The following is a 7,017-nucleotide window of genomic DNA, read 5'->3' on the forward strand; positions in this document are numbered from 1 at the left end:
ATACAGGAGGATAAGTTAGAATATAAAACCAGTTGGCTGCAGGCCTTTTAAAAACAGCTGAATGTAACCATAATTCATCAGTGTGCTGCTAGCCACCAGAAGGGGTAAAATCAACAATGTTGGAGTCTATGAAAAGGTCTGAATCTGAGCTTTAAATTGAGGTGTCACTCCAGTAAATCAGATCATGCTAGCCTGAAAGACCAGGCTAAATATACAGAACAGATTTGACCTCTGACCCAGCTCTGAAAGCTGTGTGGTATTGACCACACTAGATGTCTGATTTTAAGCAGCCAGGTTGTGCTATGATGGAAAGCCAACAATTGATGGAAAGAAGAGAACCTAAGCTTTAATTTGATGTGCAACATGTTTGATTTGAAGCAGGTTTACCAGAAATACAGGAGGATAAGTTAGAATATAAAACCTGTTGGCTACAGGCCTTTTGAAAACAGCTGAATGTAACCATAATTCATCAGTGTGCTGCTAGCCACCAGAAGGGGTAAAATCAACAATGTTGGACTCTATGAAAAGGTCTGAATCTGAGGTTTACATGGAGGTATCACTCCAGTAAATCAGATCATGCTAGCCTGAAAGACCAGGCTAAATATACAGAACAGATTTGACCTCTGACCCAGCTCTGAAAGCTGTGTGGTATTGACCACACTAGATGTCTGATTTTAAGCAGCCAGGTTGTGCTATGATGGAAAGCCAACAATTGATGGAAAGAAGAGAACCTAAGCTTTAATTTGATGTGCAACATGTTTGATTTGAAGCAGGTTTACCAGAAATACAGGAGGATAAGTTAGAATATAAAACCTGTTGGCTACAGGCCTTTTGAAAACAGCTGAATGTAACCATAATTCATCAGTGTGCTGCTAGCCACCAGAAGGGGTAAAATCAACAATGTTGGAGTCTATGAAAAGGTCTGAATCTGAGCTTTAAATTGAGGTGTCACTCCAGTAAATCAGATCATGCTAGCCTGAAAGACCAGGCTAAATATACAGAACAGATTTGACCTCTGACCCAGCTCTGAAAGCTGTGTGGTATTGACCACACTAAATGTCTGATTTTAAGCAGCCAGGTTGTGATAGGATGGAAAGCCAACAATTGTTGGAAAGAAGAGAACCTAAGCTTTAATTTGATGTGCAACACGTTTGATTTGAAGCAGGTTTACCAGAAATACAGGAGGATAAGTTAGAATATAAAACCAGTTGGCTGCAGGCCTTTTGAAAACAGCTGAATGTAACCATAATTCATCAGTGTGCTGCTAGCCACCAGAAGGGTTAAAATCAACAATGTTGGACTCTATGAAAAGGTCTGAATCTGAGCTTTAAATTGAGGTGTCACTCCAGTAAATCAGATCATGCTAGCCTGAAAGACCAGGCTAAATATACAGAACAGATTTGACCTCTGACCCAGCTCTGAAAGCTGTGTGGTATTGACCACACTAGATGTCTGATTTTAAGCAGCCAGGTTGTGCTATGATGGAAAGCCAACAATTGATGGAAAGAAGAGAACCTAAGCTTTAATTTGATGTGCAACATGTTTGATTTGAAGCAGGTTTACCAGAAATACAGGAGGATAAGGTAGAATATAAAACCAGTTGGCTGCAGGCCTTTTGAAAACAGCTGAATGTAACCATAATTCATCAGTGTGCTGCTAGCCACCAGAAGGGTTAAAATCAACAATGTTGGACTCTATGAAAAGGTCTGAATCTGAGGTTTACATGGAGGTATCACTCCAGTAAATCAGATCATGCTAGCCTGAAGGACCAGGCTAAATATACAGAACAGATTTGACCTCTGACCCAGCTCTGAAAGCTGTGTGGTATTGACCACACTAAATGTCTGATTTTAAGCAGCCAGGTTGTGCTATGATGGAAAGCCAACAATTGATGGAAAGAAGAGAACCTAAGCTTTAATTTGATGCGCAACATGTTTGATTTGAAGCAGGTTTACCAGAAATACAGGAGGATAAGTTAGAATAGAAAACCTGTTGGCTACAGGCCTTTTGAAAACAGCTGAATGTAACCATAATTCATCAGTGTGCTGCTAGCCACCAGAAGGGGTAAAATCAACAATGTTGGACTCTATGAAAAGGTCTGAATCTGAGCTTTAAATTGAGGTGTCACTCCAGTAAATCAGATCATGCTAGCCTGAAAGACCAGGCTAAATATACAGAACAGATTTGACCTCTGACCCAGCTCTGAAAGCTGTGTGGTATTGACCACACTAAATGTCTGATTTTAAGCAGCCAGGTTGTGCTAGGATGGAAAGCCAACAATTGATGGAAAGAAGAGAACCTAAGCTTTAATTTGATGTGCAACATGTTTGATTTGAAGCAGGTTTACCAGAAATACAGGAGGATAAGTTAGAATATAAAACCTGTTGGCTACAGGCCTTTTGAAAACAGCTGAATGTAACCATAATTCATCAGTGTGCTGCTAGCCACCAGAAGGGATAAAATGAACAATGTTGGACTCTATGAAAAGGTCTGAATCTGAGCTTTAAATTGAGGTGTCACTCCAGTAAATCAGATCATGCTAGCCTGAAAGACCAGGCTAAATATACAGAACAGATTTGACCTCTGACCCAGCTCTGAAAGCTGTGTGGTATTGACCACACTAGATGTCTGATTTTAAGCAGCCAGGTTGTGCTATGATGGAAAGCCAACAATTGATGGAAAGAAGAGAACCTAAGCTTTAATTTGATGTGCAACATGTTTGATTTGAAGCAGGTTTACCAGAAATACAGGAGGATAAGTTAGAATAGAAAACCTGTTGGCTACAGGCCTTTTGAAAACAGCTGAATGTAACCATAATTCATCAGTGTGCTGCTAGCCACCAGAAGGGGTAAAATCAACAATGTTGGAGTCTATGAAAAGGTCTGAATCTGAGCTTTAAATTGAGGTGTCACTCCAGTAAATCAGATCATGCTAGCCTGAAAGACCAGGCTAAATATACAGAACAGATTTGACCTCTGACCCAGCTCTGAAAGCTGTGTGGTATTGACCACACTAAATGTCTGATTTTAAGCAGCCAGGTTGTGATAGGATGGAAAGCCAACAATTGTTGGAAAGAAGAGAACCTAAGCTTTAATTTGATGGCAACACGTTTGATTTGAAGCAGGTTTACCAGAAATACAGGAGGATAAGTTAGAATATAAAACCAGTTGGCTGCAGGCCTTTTGAAAACAGCTGAATGTAACCATAATTCATCAGTGTGCTGCTAGCCACCAGAAGGGTTAAAATCAACAATGTTGGAGTCTATGAAAAGGTCTGAATCTGAGCTTTAAATTGAGGTGTCACTCCAGTAAATCAGATCATGCTAGCCTGAAAGACCAGGCTAAATATACAGAACAGATTTGACCTCTGACCCAGCTCTGAAAGCTGTGTGGTATTGACCACACTAGATGTCTGATTTTAAGCAGCCAGGTTGTGCTATGATGGAAAGCCAACAATTGATGGAAAGAAGAGAACCTAAGCTTTAATTTGATGTGCAACATGTTTGATTTGAAGCAGGTTTACCAGAAATACAGGAGGATAAGTTAGAATATAAAACCTGTTGGCTACAGGCCTTTTGAAAACAGCTGAATGTAACCATAATTCATCAGTGTGCTGCTAGCCACCAGAAGGGGTAAAATCAACAATGTTGGAGTCTATGAAAAGGTCTGAATCTGAGCTTTAAATTGAGGTGTCACTCCAGTAAATCAGATCATGCTAGCCTGAAAGACCAGGCTAAATATACAGAACAGATTTGACCTCTGACCCAGCTCTGAAAGCTGTGTGGTATTGACCACACTAAATGTCTGATTTTAAGCAGCCAGGTTGTGATAGGATGGAAAGCCAACAATTGTTGGAAAGAAGAGAACCTAAGCTTTAATTTGATGTGCAACATGTTTGATTTGAAGCAGGTTTACCAGAAATACAGGAGGATAAGTTAGAATATAAAACCTGTTGGCTACAGGCCTTTTGAAAACAGCTGAATGTAACCATAATTCATCAGTGTGCTGCTAGCCACCAGAAGGGGTAAAATCAACAATGTTGGACTCTATGAAAAGGTCTGAATCTGAGGTTTACATGGAGGTATCACTCCAGTAAATCAGATCATGCTAGCCTGAAAGACCAGGCTAAATATACAGAACAGATTTGACCTCTGACCCAGCTCTGAAAGCTGTGTGGTATTGACCACACTAGATGTCTGATTTTAAGCAGCCAGGTTGTGCTATGATGGAAAGCCAACAATTGATGGAAAGAAGAGAACCTAAGCTTTAATTTGATGTGCAACATGTTTGATTTGAAGCAGGTTTACCAGAAATACAGGAGGATAAGTTAGAATATAAAACCTGTTGGCTACAGGCCTTTTGAAAACAGCTGAATGTAACCATAATTCATCAGTGTGCTGCTAGCCACCAGAAGGGGTAAAATCAACAATGTTGGAGTCTATGAAAAGGTCTGAATCTGAGCTTTAAATTGAGGTGTCACTCCAGTAAATCAGATCATGCTAGCCTGAAAGACCAGGCTAAATATACAGAACAGATTTGACCTCTGACCCAGCTCTGAAAGCTGTGTGGTATTGACCACACTAAATGTCTGATTTTAAGCAGCCAGGTTGTGATAGGATGGAAAGCCAACAATTGTTGGAAAGAAGAGAACCTAAGCTTTAATTTGATGTGCAACACGTTTGATTTGAAGCAGGTTTACCAGAAATACAGGAGGATAAGTTAGAATATAAAACCAGTTGGCTGCAGGCCTTTTGAAAACAGCTGAATGTAACCATAATTCATCAGTGTGCTGCTAGCCACCAGAAGGGTTAAAATCAACAATGTTGGAGTCTATGAAAAGGTCTGAATCTGAGCTTTAAATTGAGGTGTCACTCCAGTAAATCAGATCATGCTAGCCTGAAAGACCAGGCTAAATATACAGAACAGATTTGACCTCTGACCCAGCTCTGAAAGCTGTGTGGTATTGACCACACTAAATGTCTGATTTTAAGCAGCCAGCTTGTGCTATGATGGAAAGCCAACAATTGTTGGAAAGAAGAGAACCTAAGCTTTAATTTGATGTGCAACATGTTTGATTTGAAGCAGGTTTACCAGAAATACAGGAGGATAAGGTAGAATATAAAACCAGTTGGCTGCAGGCCTTTTGAAAACAGCTGAATGTAACCATAATTCATCAGTGTGCTGCTAGCCACCAGAAGGGGTAAAATCAACAATGTTGGACTCTATGAAAAGGTCTGAATCTGAGGTTTACATGGAGGTATCAATCCAGTAAATCAGATCATGCTAGCCTGAAAGACCAGGCTAAATATACAGAACAGATTTGACCTCTGACCCAGCTCTGAAAGCTGTGTGGTATTGACCACACTAGATGTCTGATTTTAAGCAGCCAGGTTGTGCTATGATGGAAAGCCAACAATTGATGGAAAGAAGAGAACCTAAGCTTTAATTTGATGTGCAACATGTTTGATTTGAAGCAGGTTTACCAGAAATACAGGAGGATAAGTTAGAATATAAAACCTGTTGGCTACAGGCCTTTTGAAAACAGCTGAATGTAACCATAATTCATCAGTGTGCTGCTAGCCACCAGAAGGGGTAAAATCAACAATGTTGGAGTCTATGAAAAGGTCTGAATCTGAGCTTTAAATTGAGGTGTCACTCCAGTAAATCAGATCATGCTAGCCTGAAAGACCAGGCTAAATATACAGAACAGATTTGACCTCTGACCCAGCTCTGAAAGCTGTGTGGTATTGACCACACTAAATGTCTGATTTTAAGCAGCCAGGTTGTGATAGGATGGAAAGCCAACAATTGTTGGAAAGAAGAGAACCTAAGCTTTAATTTGATGTGCAACACGTTTGATTTGAAGCAGGTTTACCAGAAATACAGGAGGATAAGTTAGAATATAAAACCAGTTGGCTGCAGGCCTTTTGAAAACAGCTGAATGTAACCATAATTCATCAGTGTGCTGCTAGCCACCAGAAGGGTTAAAATCAACAATGTTGGAGTCTATGAAAAGGTCTGAATCTGAGCTTTAAATTGAGGTGTCACTCCAGTAAATCAGATCATGCTAGCCTGAAAGACCAGGCTAAATATACAGAACAGATTTGACCTCTGACCCAGCTCTGAAAGCTGTGTGGTATTGACCACACTAGATGTCTGATTTTAAGCAGCCAGGTTGTGCTATGATGGAAAGCCAACAATTGATGGAAAGAAGAGAACCTAAGCTTTAATTTGATGTGCAACATGTTTGATTTGAAGCAGGTTTACCAGAAATACAGGAGGATAAGTTAGAATATAAAACCTGTTGGCTACAGGCCTTTTGAAAACAGCTGAATGTAACCATAATTCATCAGTGTGCTGCTAGCCACCAGAAGGGGTAAAATCAACAATGTTGGACTCTATGAAAAGGTCTGAATCTGAGGTTTACATGGAGGTATCACTCCAGTAAATCAAATCATGCTAGCCTGAAAGACCAGGCTAAATATACAGAACAGATTTGACCTCTGACCCAGCTCTGAAAGCTGTGTGGTATTGACCACACTAGATGTCTGATTTTAAGCAGCCAGGTTGTGCTATGATGGAAAGCCAACAATTGATGGAAAGAAGAGAACCTAAGCTTTAATTTGATGTGCAACATGTTTGATTTGAAGCAGGTTTACCAGAAATACAGGAGGATACGTTAGAATATAAAACTAGTTGGCTGCAGGCCTTTTGAAAACAGCTGAATGTAACCATAATTCATCAGTGTGCTGCTAGCCACCAGAAGGGGTAAAATCAACAATGTTGGACTCTATGAAAAGGTCTGAATCTGAGGTTTACATGAAGGTATCACTCCAGTAAATCAGATCATGCTAGCCTGAAAGACCAGGCTAAATATACAGAACAGATTTGACCTCTGACCCAGCTCTGAAAGCTGTGTGGTATTGACCACACTAAATGTCTGATTTTAAGCAGCCAGCTTGTGCTATGATGGAAAGCCAACAATTGTTGGAAAGAAGAGAACCTAAGCTTTAATTTG

Source organism: Centroberyx gerrardi, chromosome 7, assembly GCF_048128805.1.
Source record: "Centroberyx gerrardi isolate f3 chromosome 7, fCenGer3.hap1.cur.20231027, whole genome shotgun sequence".
In the NCBI taxonomy this organism is placed as follows: Eukaryota; Metazoa; Chordata; class Actinopteri; order Beryciformes; family Berycidae; genus Centroberyx; species Centroberyx gerrardi.